The sequence below is a fragment of the Culex pipiens genome, chromosome 1 (genome assembly GCF_016801865.2).
Source record: "Culex pipiens pallens isolate TS chromosome 1, TS_CPP_V2, whole genome shotgun sequence".
NCBI classification, from domain to species: Eukaryota; Metazoa; Arthropoda; class Insecta; order Diptera; family Culicidae; genus Culex; species Culex pipiens.
In genome coordinates this window covers 60,700,529-60,714,840 of record NC_068937.1, presented here as the reverse complement: position 1 = coordinate 60,714,840, position 14,312 = coordinate 60,700,529, and the positions used below count along the sequence as shown (strand labels likewise).

The following is a 14,312-nucleotide window of genomic DNA, read 5'->3' as shown; positions in this document are numbered from 1 at the left end:
CAAGTTCAGCTTGCTGAAAAATCTTCCGGACGTCGCCAAGCAGCGTCTGTTGAATCTGTTCAACACGTTCGTGGAGCAGAACATAATTCCACACGAATGGCGACAGGTCCGGGTGGTTGCCATTCAAAAGCCCGGTAAGCCGGCGTCCGACCACAACTCGTATCGTCCAATCAGCTTGCTGTCGTGTCTACGCAAGTTGCTGGAGAAGATGATCCTCGACCGCCTCGAACCATGGATGGAACGAGAGCACTTGCTGTCTGACTCGCAGTATGGCTTCCGGAGAGGCAAGGGAACAAGCGACTGTCTAGCCTTGCTGGCCACAGGGATCGACATAGCCCGTGGTAAGAAACAGCAAATGGCTTCTGTCTTTCTAGACATCAAGGGTGCATTCGATTCAGTCTCCATCGATGTGTTGGGAGTAAAGCTGCGGCGGAGCGGTTTCAATCCGACGATGTGCAACTTCCTCATCAACCTGTTGTTAGAAAAACACATGCACTTTGTGCAAGGTGATCTGGCAATCACCCGGATAAGTTACATGGGTTTGGCACAAGGCTCACGCCTTAGTCCATCCATGTATAACTTCTACGTCAGCGACATCGATGATTGCTTGACCGGAGACTGCTCCCTTATACAGTACGCAGATGACGCAGTGGTTTCAATCGCTGCCAAGAAAGAAGTCGATCTGCTAGAACCCTTGCAAGATACCCTGAACAACTTGGCCCATTGGGCAGTTGAAAAGGGTAATTAATTCTCTCCGGAGAAGACGGAACTGGTCGTTTTTACGGGGAAGCATGAACCGGCACAGCTCAATCTTACTCTCTCGGGAAAGACTATCGAGCAGTCGGACCACTTCATGTACATGGGTACCATCTTTGATCAGAAGGGAACATGGGGGAAGCACATTCACTACCTGAAGCAAAAGTGCCTGCAAAGAACTAATTTTCTGCGCAGCGTCTCTGGCAACCGGTGGGGGGCTCATCCTTCTGACCTGCTTCGACTGTACAAGACAACGATACTCTCGGTGCTGGAATATGGCAGTTTCTGCTTCCAATCAGCTGCGAAATCACGCTTGTTGGTTCTCCAGCGGATACAGTACCGAAGTCTTCGAATTGTCTTGGGATGCATGCACTCAACTCACAACATGACCCTCGAGGTCTTGGCGGGATTATTGCCTCTGCGAACTCGTTACTACGAACTGTCTTACCGGTTCCTGATCCGGTGTGATTACAGGAATAAACTGGTAATAGACAACTTTGAAACGTTGCTGAACCTTCACGTTGAGTCTCGGCGCATGCTTCTATATTATGACTTTATGTCATCGTGGGAGTGGAGCCCGAGCACAACGGTACAGCGCACGCCTCCGTTAACCAGCAGCACCCTGATTGGCTTCGACACGTCCATGAAAGCCGATACTCGCGGTATCCCAAACCATCTTCTGCGGGGAGTTGTACCGTCGATCTTCGCATCAAAGTACAACCATGTTCCTCCAAACAACAGATTCTTCACCGATGGCTCCAAGCTCGACGGCTGTACGGGCTTCGGTGTTTATCATGAATCTTATCAGCTGTTCTTTAAGCTGAAGGACCCGAGTTCGGTTTACGTCGCAGAGTTAGCCGCGGTTTACTGCGCACTGCGAATCATCGAGACCATGCCACCTGACCACTACTTCATCTTCACCGATAGCTTTAGCTCTGTTGAGGCTATCCGGACTCTGAAGCCGACCAGGGAGTCTACGTTTTTCCTCACGGAAATACGCAAGACTTTAAACAACCTGGCGGCTCAGTCCTTCAGCATCACGGTGGTATGGGTCCGCGCTCATTGCTCGATTCCGGGTAATGAAAAAGCGGACTTGCTCGCCAAGAAGGGTGCTGAGAGTGGAGACATTTTTGAAAGGCCAATTAGCCTACAAGAATGCTACGGTTTTCCGAGGCAGCGTGCGCTTCTGGATTGGCAAAATCAATGGGACGACGACACCAAAGGACGTTGGATGTATTCCATACGACCTAAGGTGCAAAGAAAAGCCTGGTTCAAGGGAATGGACTTGACGCGTGGATTCATCAGAACGATGTCCCGCCTTATGTCGAACCATTACTCGTCCAAGGCTCATCTTTACCGTATCAACATGAGTGATACGAACCTTTGCGACTGTGGGCAGGGTTATCAGGACATCGACCATCTCGTATGGGCGTGTCCAGATCACCATGTTCACAGAATTAAGTTGAAAGATACCCTCAGGGCCCGAGGAAGACCACCAGAAATCCCGATGCGAGACGCGTTATCTCAACTAGACCTTGATGTTCTCTATCCGATCTATCAGTTCCTCTCAGATTCCAAAATATCTATTTAGTTTTCTTCCAGTTAGTTTTCCTTCAGTTAGTTTTCCTTCAGTTAGTATAACTCGCCTTCACACAAAGCCGTCGTTTCTGGTTTGCACCGGAAGCAAAGCAAGATCGCCCCAGCAGCTGGACACCGAGTTGCGGCTGAGGACAAAACGCAAAGGCCAGCAGAGCCAACCAAGACCCCTACACAATCCCCCTTCCCATCCCACGCCTTGTCTTTAACATCAATACCTTCCCTACTAACCCCGAGTAGCACATTCTAGTTTGACAGCTTGCTCAGAACAGACGTGTGTCTTTTGAGCGCGTTTTTGACGGTGTTTTTTTTTTAACTTTCGCCGACGGCCATGGCGGCGGCCGCGACGGCGGAGAGTGAGTGGACGGAGCATAGAACCGAGGATGGAAGGCCGTTCTACTGGAACGCGGCCATGAAGAAAAGTGTGTGGGAGAAACCGGACGGGTTCCAACCCAAAACGCAGGCGGCGACGGGCATGGAGGTGGAAAACTCCGAAGGAGGAGGAGAGGACGGGGGCGAATTTCGTCCCGTGATCAAGGTTCGGCGCAGGAAGGCTAACGAGGAGATCAACGTCGGCGATGGCCAGGAAGTGGAGAAACTGCTCAGCAACAACAAGTTCAGCCCGCTAGCGGAGAAGAGCAACAACAACAACAATGCGAACCCAGCAGCAGAAAAAACCACCCCCGTGGTTCCAGCACCCGGCAATTCGGCCGGGGAGAAGAAGCAGCCGCCGCTGGTGGTGAAAGAAATGAGCTTCACCCGCCTTGCGAAGGTGATGTCGACATGTGATGTCCAGCCGGAACACAAACTGACGCGGTACGGCACCAAAATTACGTGCTTCTCGAGCGACGACTTCGACACGGTGCAAGCCCACCTGAAGAAGAACAAGGTGCAGTTCTACACGCACGGAAAGCGCAGTGCGAGACCGCACCGGGTAGTAATGCGAGGTCTCCCGAACGCGGAACCAGATTACATCAAGGAGCTGCTCAAGACGGAACATCAGCTGGACGTCTTGGCAGTACACGCCATCAGGCGGAAGCAGCAGCTTCCCGCCATCGATGAGACGCCTTTCATCGTGCTCTTCCCCAAGGGGCACACCAGTTTGAAGGAGTTGAGTAGCAAGGTAAAGAAAGTGGGACCAGTCGTCGTCCGGTGGGTGGCCTACCGGAACAAAGAACCGCACGTGACCCAGTGCAAGAACTGCTTGCAGTTCGGTCACGGAACCAGTAACTGCCATCTCAAGCCAAGGTGCAGCAGCTGTGGGGGTGCCCACAGCACGGAAAAGTGCAAAGCAGAAGAAACGCAAGCCAAGAAGTGTGTCAACTGCTCTGGATCCCACGAGGGTCTGGACCGCAGCTGTCCCAAACGTGCGCAGTTCATCCAGTCGAGGCAGCAGGCGTCCAAGCCGAAGCCGCCAGCATGGAAGAAGGAGAAACAGACTCCGGCAGGAGCCGCGTTCACCGCGGCGGATTTTCCTCCGCTACCTGGAGCGGTGCCGTCCGTCGGGACGGAAGAAAAACATCCTCGTCCCGCAGGAAGAAGTCGAGAAGATACTGGCGCCGGCGCCGGTGCAACCCCGAAGGAGCAACAAGGCGAACGGAAGCTGTACAGCGAGTCGGAGCTGTGGGCCATTTACCGAGAATACCGAGTACGCTTGAGGCAGTGCAAGACACCCGAGGAACAGATCGATGTGATCGCACACTTGTTGACGCATGGCGCGGGAAAATGATCATCTACTACAGTTACGTTTTTTTTTCTCTTTTATTATTTTTGTACCATTGACCCTCGGTCCTAACCTGGTCGTAGCACCTAAAAGGACCTAATAAAAATAAGTTATGAAAAAAAAAAAAAAAAAATAACCCCGAGTAGGCCGCGGGTAATCGGCTCCCCTCCCACTAACATTTACACACAAGATCCTCTGTAATTATTAAGTCAAATGTAATTACAAAAGCCGACTCGGTCCTAACCAGGTCTCAGTACCGAAAAGGACCTAATAAAAATATTTTTTATGAAAAAAAAAATCAAAAAAGGTGCAAAAAAAGTTTGTACACCATTCGAAAAATTAACATAAATAATGTTATTTATTGACATATCACCATAAATCCAGTCTCCCAACTCCAAATAGGCATCCTTGACTGATTAAAAAAATAATTTGGATTGAATATAAAGTTTACTAATTACTTAGTATAAAAGTTTATATAACTCTGGAAATTTTATATAAAACTTATCTAAACTTAATTTTGCAAACTTTCAATTCAACTAAATGTCAATATATTACCATAGAATTGCTAAATAAACATTCTGGAGTGGGTATAACACCGTTTTGGGGGTCTTTGAATCGCTAGAATAGATTTTTCGTTGGAATTTCGTACCAACCCGGAATGACGTCGTCGGAAAATCCGCCGGCATCCGAACCGGTCCACAATTCACAAGTTAACCTATGTGGCATCGGAATGGGCAAAAAATTTCCGATTTAAAAAAAAAATGAAAAAAAAATGAAAAAAAAAATAAAAAATGAAAAAAAAAAACCAACTAACAGATGACAGACGACAGTTTACACCTGTACTGTTTTTTTGCAATCACAAGTTTTCAAAATTTCTCAGAATTTATGCAAAAATTATTTTTGCGAGAAAAAAAAAAGTTTTAGCGGTGCTGAACATTGTAATTTCATAAAAATTCAAAATGATTTTAAACGAGCCCAGACTTAAAATGATCATCAATGCAGAAAAAGGAATTTGAGATTGTTAAAAAAAAAACTCTAGATTTGATGCAAATAGTAAAAGTAAAAAAAAACAACAACAACAACGTTTGTTATCATGAGAACATCTTATTTTGCTTTAATATTAAAATGGGAATTGAAAATGGATGCTCAACATTCAAATGCGTTTTTCTCAAAAAGGATGGTGTGTACATGATGATTTTTAAAATGTTGGCATAGAATTAAAAAAAAAATCATTATCATGTTATGTCCCCTAAAACATATAAAAAATCACCAAACATTTTTTTACCGTGTATCATTTTTTTTCAGTGTAGTCCTTATCCATACCTACAACTCCGCCGAAGACACCAAATCGATCAAAAAAATCCTTCAAAAGATACAGATTTTTGAATTTTCATACGTCATTTTTGAATGGACAGCTGCCAAATTTGTATGAAAATTATATGGACAAACTAATGATGCAAAATGGCTTCTTTGGGCATTCCGAAAGCACCACAAAAGTTTCAGCTGAATAAAAAGAAACAAAAATTAAAAATCCAAAAAAAAAGACCGATTTCGTAGAGAATTGCTCTATTATCGTCGCGTGTGTGCTATCTTGTGACACGTCTGCTGTAATAAGATAGCATGAAAGGGTTTACAAACAACGGCCATCTCTGTCTCTCGTAAAAGTTTAAAGCTATTGAGGTTTTGCAGCGCGACTGTGTTTCAAATGTAGGTGGCGCCAAAATGAGGTTACTTGCCAAAAATCGCATTTCTTTCTGCTGGATTGAAGAACAAAATCGCTTATTTCTCATGATTCCCTGCATCAATCTTTATAAAACTGGTTGCAAAAGACGAGAAAAATTTTTTGCTTTAAAATAATGAACATCAATTTTTGGGCGCGCAAAAATTTGTGACCTTTTTCTTTTAAAAACATGTTTTGGAACACGAAAAAAAAAAGTTTCCCCGTATATATAAATGAAATAAACAGTTATATAGTTGATAACAGATGTGGTAACATATATCCAACAATTTTCATTGATTTTTGACAGATTTTCTTGCCAAATAGTCCAAATTACTATCTTTTTCTAAATATACAGTTTTCTCATAGAAAAATCAAACAAATGTTGGAAAGTTATACACCAAACTGTTGGAAATAATTTTTCTCAACCGAATCCGGCATAAGTTTTATAAAAATGTTGATTATGAAGGAAAAAACACATTTTTTTTTTAAATCATAGGTTTACGCTATTTGTTCATAGGTAGCGACATGTGTCTTTTAGCTTTGCTGCAAATCCTCTATAAAAATGTTAATGAAAAAAAAAACATTTTCGATTTAGAATAATAAGTATTCTGGGAAAACTGTTTTGGCAAAATCGTGCTACCGACCTTGTGCAAATTTTCTTTATCTTTAAATTTTATATTATATAAAAATTTAAAAAAAATTCGCCAATCCCGAGCGCTTCCCAAAAGATTTAAACGTCACTTTTTTCACCAATCTCAACAAAAATCGCAGCAGGCTTGCTTGAGCTCGGCGCGTACGGTATTCTCGAGTTGTTCAAGAGCAAGGTAAGGATTGCGTCGTTTAATTTGAACGCCTAGAACCGTCTTCTGGAAATACTAATTCACGACTAAACAACAACCATGGCACGGTACCCAGCTTACCTTACTTACTTACCAACACGTCCCGCAGGTCAGACACGAGAACGTTCTGGAAGCCAACTGAACGGGCGCATCGAGAAAGTTCGATTTTTCGCGAGTTGTACCAGGGCCAAGAGATGCAGGTGGTTACAGAGCATGGGAAGGCTTTCGCGATACGTTAAGCAAGTCGCGAATCAGCTGGTTTTTCAGACATCTGATAGTCTGAATCACTCTCATAAATTAAACAATTTAGTTTAGAGCTAGTATTTCTGAACAGAAAGCTCTTTTATTCAGCTAATATTAAGAAAACAACAATGATTACAAACAACTTTATGTTTTCACCTATTTTTGACACCTTGACCAATGACATTTGCTGTTTCGGTTCTGTCAAATGGATGTCAAACTTGACATTTCGCAGTTAGGGCAATTTTTTTCTGCGATAACCGCCCTGACTGAAAAGTCCGTCGGACGTCCGTCGTTTGTCGTCCGTGCAATCGTACGACGTCGCACGACAATGTCGTGCAACATTCGCACGAATGTCATACGTTTTTGCACCAAAATGTCGTATTTGTCGTGCGATCGATCATCGAAATTGTTCGACATTGTCGTACGACATTCGACCGACGTCGCACGGTTTTGTTATTTAGGTTGTCGTGCCATAACCTACAGCACACGACAACTGTTTTTTCTGCGTTTTAGGTTATGTTGCAGTAAAAAAAACATTTTTTTATTTTTTTTGTATTTATTCTGTATTTGTATATTTTGTATGTATATTTTTAGATGTATTTATTCTGTAAATTAATCTAAATTGCGATCTTCACGTGGTTTTAGGCGTTGTCTTCCGGTTGGCCTTTTAGCTCATCTCGTTGCTTCGGCATCTTGGCCGGATTTTGTCAGCCATCTTTTCGAACCGACGCCAGCGTGTAGATACGGCACTGAAGCGGCTCTTTCGTTTATTTCCCACGGATTGATGGCCACCGGAGTACGGGACAACGTCGGTTTACGCACTTCCGGTGCGATCGTTACAGCTTTCGTTCCGTGGGACAACACGGAAACGCTGGGTTGTCAGCAGCAGGATTCGATTGGAATATTTTTGGTTACCTGAAAAAAGATTACGTCATTCGGTTAAATAATCCAAAACATAACTAGAAGTATAAAATTTAACTTTCAATGTAAAATTTAAAAAATGTAGCCAATTTACACTTGTAAATTGATAGGAAAAAAGACAAAAAAATGTTTAACACAACAAAAAATTTCAAACATTTTAAATTTCAGGTAAAAAATCGTTGATGTTGATTTTTTATCAACAATTTGTATGGAGAATTTTGTTTTTTTTTATTTAAAGCGTGTGTTTCTTGGGATAGGAGCGGCCGTGGCTGACTGGTTACGGTGTTCGCTTTCTAAGCGAATGGTCCTGGGTTCTGTGATATCTTCGAGTTCATTATTATCGTAAAACAATACTTATTTGCACTTATTGAACGGGAGACGAGCTCCATCTTTATTGTTCGGCTACCTCGCCTAGACTCACTCCCAATCCACGCTCACTTTCCACTCACACATACAAAGCTCTACACGCTTATCGCTGACTGCCTAATTTAGGATAATGTTCAGCATGCCACATCCTCCCCTTGCCAAATTGAAAGTTATAATAAGTACACTAACAAAACAATAAAGTTAATGTTTATCTAGAATCCTTTCTGCTGCTTCTCATCTCAAGTTTTGCAACGCCTTGTGAAGTGTCCGTTCCATAACGTGAAGGCTACCGGCTTAGGCTGCCGCTATCAACGTTGCCAGTCGTCGTGTTGATCGTCCAATCATCCTGTCTTCCTCTGGGACAACTAAAGTAACGAAAAAAAATGAAGAGAAAAAAAAACAAAAAAAAATCAGCAGTATATCAAGCTCTGAAACGTAAAATATAAAGTAAACACCACGTATATCATGCATAAGAAATCATAAACCTCTTTGTTACATATTTAACCGTATCATCATTTTGAATGAAAACTGTATAAGGCTTTCTCTCCTAACTAAAATTATTGTTTTCATTGACAGACCTGAGCCATGTGGTTAAGGTATAATCTTCAGTGAACTTCAATCAATTATTTAAAACTGTGATATAAGAAATACTCCTTTCATCGAACTATTCCCCTTCTATTGGCTATTCGCATGTTTCTTTTTCCTGCGATTGATTTACGCGATATCGGTCCTCAACTTTGAATTTATTAACTGTTAAAGATAGTCTATATCTCAGCTAAGAATAGTTATTGTACACAAATAATGCTAAAACAACGCAATAAATTGAATGAAAATTGTTTCCACAAGGCTTGAATGACATTAATTAATAGCAACATGAATTTCAGAACAATACTTCTACATATGTTAGTTGGTTCAGAACTCGTTCCTATTTCCATCCACTGATTTATAAAATTATATTCTACTTATATTCGAATCATATTATATACATCCTTTACATAACCTTGATTGCTCTTCGCCTATTGAGCTTTTTATCACTTGGTTTCAGAATGAAATCTAAGATCGCTGGAATCTTTCAATTGGGTTATATATTTATTTATTTATATTTATAAATTGATTAGAGAGCATAGTGTGATGAGAACTCATTTTCTGAGAGAGTGATCCACGGCTTTACCTTATTAAGAATTATTTCACGAAGAACTACACTCAACTATGTCGTGCTCGTTATACTATAGTATATATAGTATATAGTTAGAAAATAACAATTCATACCGCGGTTGGCTTTTTGTATTTATTCCGTATATACAAGATTCCTCGATTTAGAGGTGAACATACTTTGCTATGTCAACTGGCGTGCGTAAGTAATGGTATTTATATTCAATTTGTTTGATAACAATTTTAATTTTCGTGGCCTGCTATCTCGAATTTCGTATCTTGTACATTCTCTCCTTATATTTTTATATGTGTGTTTAACTGTAGTAATATATTATACTTGTTCTTTTTTTTATGAATTCGTCAAACATACGTTGACTACATAGATCCCTGCTTAAAATCTAAATACAATTGAACTTTTTTTGGATAATATATTTGGTTCAAGGGCCGTTTTTTCCTATTGTGTAATTCATTGTTGCTATAATTGTTATGAGCTTCCATTATTCTTTTTGGTGAGTTCTGTACAGGCAATAGTGCTCCATCCTTCCTTCACTGTAAATTCTGTGAAATGTGAACTGTTCAGAGAATCTTTTCTGTGGTAAACATTACGCAGTAAGCTGGCCATTTACATTTTTGCTGTATCCATTAATCATGACTGACTATATTCGAGCATTTTCCTAAGACTTATCAGCAACTATCCTTGGACAGAACGCGTCTATTTTTAATTTGCATTGTCAAATATTCAAGTATTTTATTGTATTCTTTTTAAAAAAATCTTTCTTTACAGTAGTTATGTCCTTCTCATTTAAAAAAACTCAACTCGATTCCTTCGGTAACTGCAGCTAGCTTCGGACCAAATTCGACTCTAATTCTCAGAACTCTTTTTGCAGCAGTTGGTCTTAGGCTAACTTCGATTCAATTTTTCAGGAACTGTTATACTGCACTTGGCCTTGGGCTAAACCCGACTCAACTTTTTAGGGCGATTGGCCTTGGGCTAAACCCGACTCAATCTTTTGCAGCAGTTGGCCTTGGGCTAAACCCGACTCAACTTCTCAGTAACTGTTTTGCTGCAGTTGGCCTTGGGCTAAACCCGACTCAATCTTTTGCAGCAGTTGGCCTTGGGCTAAACCCGACTCAACTTCTCAGTAACTGTTTTGCTGCATTTGGCCTTGGGCTAAACCCGACTCAACTTTTTAGGGCGATTGGCCTTGGGCTAAACCCGACTCAATCTTTTGCTGCAGTTGGCCTTGGGCTAAACCCGACTCAACTTCTCAGTAACTGTTTTGCTGCAGTTGGCCTTGGGCTAAACCCGACTCAACTTTTTAGGGCGATTGGCCTTGGGCTAAACCCGACTCAATCTTTGCAGCAGTTGGCCTTGGGCTAAACCCGACTCAACTTTTCAGGAACTCTTTTGCTGCAGTTGGCCTTGGGCTGAACCCGACTCAACTTTTCAGGAACTCTTTTGCAGCAGTTGGCCTTGGGCTAAACCCGACTCAACTTTTCAGGAACTCTTTTGCAGCCGTTGGCCTTGGGCTAAACCTGACTCAACTTTTCAGGAACTCTTTTGCTGCAGTTGGCCTTGGGCTGAACCCGACTCAACTTTTCAGAAACTCTTTTGCAGCAGTTGGCCTTGGGCTAAACCCGACTCAACTTTCAGGAACTGTTCGTGCTTGACGTTGGGCTGAAACTTGACTTAATCTTTTCGTGGTAATAAATATACGGTCCTTGCACTAAACCAACGCAATCAATTTTTGGGTGACCTGACGCCTATTACAACAACACAACACTTTGCATGATAGTCGTCCTCGGACTAAAATACTCTTTTACAAAAACGCTCGCAATTTTATTTTTTTAAATTTCATTGTAAACTTGCACTTTCCATCTCTTTTCTCTTTATTTTTTTTTATATCTAGTATTTTACAGTCACCACAGTATTCTTTACCGTGTCTTTATAATTAATTCCTCAAAGTGATGTTTAATAATTGGCTTCCTTAATATAACTTAGGAATTTTACGCAATTGCACTTATTAAAAGGTACGAACAGTTTATTTCTTTTTGAAAATTTGTATCTCGATTAACGAACAATTGTTTATCAACTGCTAAACATTATATATAACAAGCCTTACCCGACAAACTTCGTTCTGCCTTTTTTTTCGTTTGCTGACGTTTTCAATTTTTTTTTGCTTATTCAGCCTCTTGTGATCAAAATTTGATTTTACGTAACTTTTCTCATACAATCTGCAGACTTTCCGGAATCGGTTCCAGAGTGGCCAAAGTTGTAACTTTTTGGCGTAAGAACCTTCCTTGGACTTATACGAACCTCGATCCGACGTTCCGTGTTGAATTGATTCGCGTTCGAACAAAACCGTCGAATTTTTTTTATATGTATATAGATTTTTGGCATCTTCGTGCATATATCCCTTTCTATTGTGTAATTAGATTCAATCCGAATCAATAAAAACTATGCGAATTATAATTATTTGCTCTAATATTCGATGTTCTCGATCGAAGTTTTGGACAGAAGACGCAATCATCTCGTTTTTTTAGATACTTATAGTAATTAAACAATGAATAAGCAAGATATCTTCCAAGTCCAAGAAATTTACATTTTTTTTGACTTACCATTACCATTCCTTAACTCAAAACTTGTATACATGTTTAAACTTGTTATATTTATATTATCCTCCCCATCTCCTGAGCTAACGATGAAATGGACTGAGTATTTGGCTTGGTTCAGGCCTAAAAACATTTCAAATGTTATGTGAGATTTTCACTCATAAACAATGTAATCTCTACGGTGTACTAAACAAAAGTGAATATTGTATTTTGTCACTGCTTATGAAAAATGCATCAAAAACAGTTAATCAATTCTAATGCATTCACAAAAATCATAACTTTTGTACAACAACCCAGAAAACCCAATAATAATATGTGTAAATGTATAACAACAACTCATTCATCTACCTTATCGCGTGCAATTTATTAATTTCATTCGATCAAATTATCGAAATAGAATATCATCATAATTTGATTGTTGTTTTTAAAATAGTATTTGATACAATTATTAAGAAATTATTCAAATTCTTAAATCGTTACCTAATATTCAACAACTTTTAATGACCGTTTAGAATGTTAGTGTCGAATTTCCAACGATTCTTATTCTGCCGAAAATCAAAATCGACGAGCAAGAAAAGAAAACAAATTCCCAGTCACGGCGTTTTAGCACAATTCTATCAGAGATCCAACAGAAGTAGATATTCTAACCGTTTTCTATCAGAAATCCTGAACGCTTCCAGCAGCTCAGCTAAAATATTTCGTGACTGGGTTCCTGGGCAATGGAAAGAGTGAGACAACTCGTGCACCTGTTGCCTTTGGTCGTGTGATGGCTGCGCAACGCGAAGTAAAAGAGAGAGAAAGAGTGAAATCGATGATTGCTGCGATCATTGCATGACGTGACGAATGCAGGGGATGGACGCGGATTGGATGCAAGATGCTGAGCGGGGGAGATGGAAAGGGGAGAACCCCGTCGTTTCAGCGCCCTGCTTCAGCCAAGTTTTTTTTTTTTGTAGAGGGAAGAAGACGCACCCCAGTCCCCCCAGAGCCAAATCGAGCAGCTAACTCTCAACCTCCAGCAGGCCGTTCATGCAGTCATCACACATAACACTCACACACGCACAAGCGCCGACAAAAATAAAATAATCGGAACATGCTCACCGAACTTCAGCATCTCGGCCACCAGGCCCGCTGTCTCATTATGGCAATTCCAGCTCTGCTGCCCACTGCCATCGTCGTTACGATGCTGTCCTGCTGCGCGGAAAATGCCACCGCATATTTTAAATACATATTTTTCCACACACAAGAACTCAAGTTTTTCCATCTTCTAACTTCCAGATTTTCACAAAAATCACAATTTATCAACATGGCAGGATCGCCAATGTGATATCTTCGAGTTCATTATTATCGTAAAACAATACTTATTTGCACTTATTGAACGGGAGACGAGCTCCATCTTTATTGTTCGGCTACCTCGCCTAGACTCACTCCCAATCCACGCTCACTTTCCACTCACACATACAAAGCTCTACACGCTTATCGCTGACTGCCTAATTTAGGATAATGTTCAGCATGCCACAGGTTCGTTTCCCATCTGCTCCCAACGAGAAAGTATAGGAAATATTAATCTTGAAACTCTGAACATGAACGAAAAATCAAAGTCGCCCGAGTCGGGGGGTTCGATCCCCCGCCCTTTGGATTTGTAAGCAAAAATGCTAACCACTACGCCTTCACGGCTTGGTGAGCGATGACTGGAATTAGGAATACTGTTACTATCAAACTATATACGCGCTGAGTCCTTGTCCATTTTGACAAGGGTTCGGAAGTTCTAAATAACGTTTGAACCCGATAGGTGCAAACGTTCTTCAGGGCGGGGCTTGTCGATAAAAGCTGAGGTACCACGCGCTCGGCTAGCCAGCGTAGAAATGGGTCACCGAAGCTCGGCAGGGCTAACACCTTCCAAATGCCTATGCGAGTTATTTGCATGTATAAAATGAAGATCTAAAAATACATGGAAACAACTCAATTTGTAAGAAGCGACCGCGTGGTCCCGTTTGGTTGGTTGCACACACACACACACACACACACACACACACACACACACACACACACACAAAGCGTGTGTTTCTTGGGATTCTGAAGTCCTTGCTTTAAAGAAGCAATGAACTTTAAAGTTTTTAAATAATTTTGAAATGTTCGAATGTTAGAATCTTAAAAAAATTAAATACCTGAAAAATTAAAAAAAAGATTTTGAAAATATCAAGAATTTTAAGAATAATACAATTTAAAATTTTTAGAGTTTATGATTTGTAGAATCCAAATATTTTACAATATTATGATTTTAAAAATCTAAAATTCTAAAATTTTATAATTTTATAATTTTATAATTTTATAATTTTATAATTTTATAATTTTATAATTTTATAATTTTATAATTTTATAATTT

General features: G+C 40.8%; 2 protein-coding genes across 2 annotated transcripts in view; both read right to left on the bottom strand.

Annotated features, from left to right (window-relative positions):
* Positions 1-6,867, bottom strand: part of LOC120426424 (uncharacterized) — a 30,607-nt gene extending 23,740 nt beyond the window's left edge. The window contains exon 1 of the mRNA XM_039591186.2: positions 6,729-6,867. The gene's annotated coding sequence lies outside the window, so the exon portion shown is untranslated. The remainder of the gene's footprint in view (positions 1-6,728) is intronic.
* The window catches only part of LOC120426431 (protein tweety), a 194,352-nt gene that overhangs the window by 165,946 nt on the left and 14,094 nt on the right, over positions 1-14,312 (bottom strand). The window lies entirely within an intron of this gene.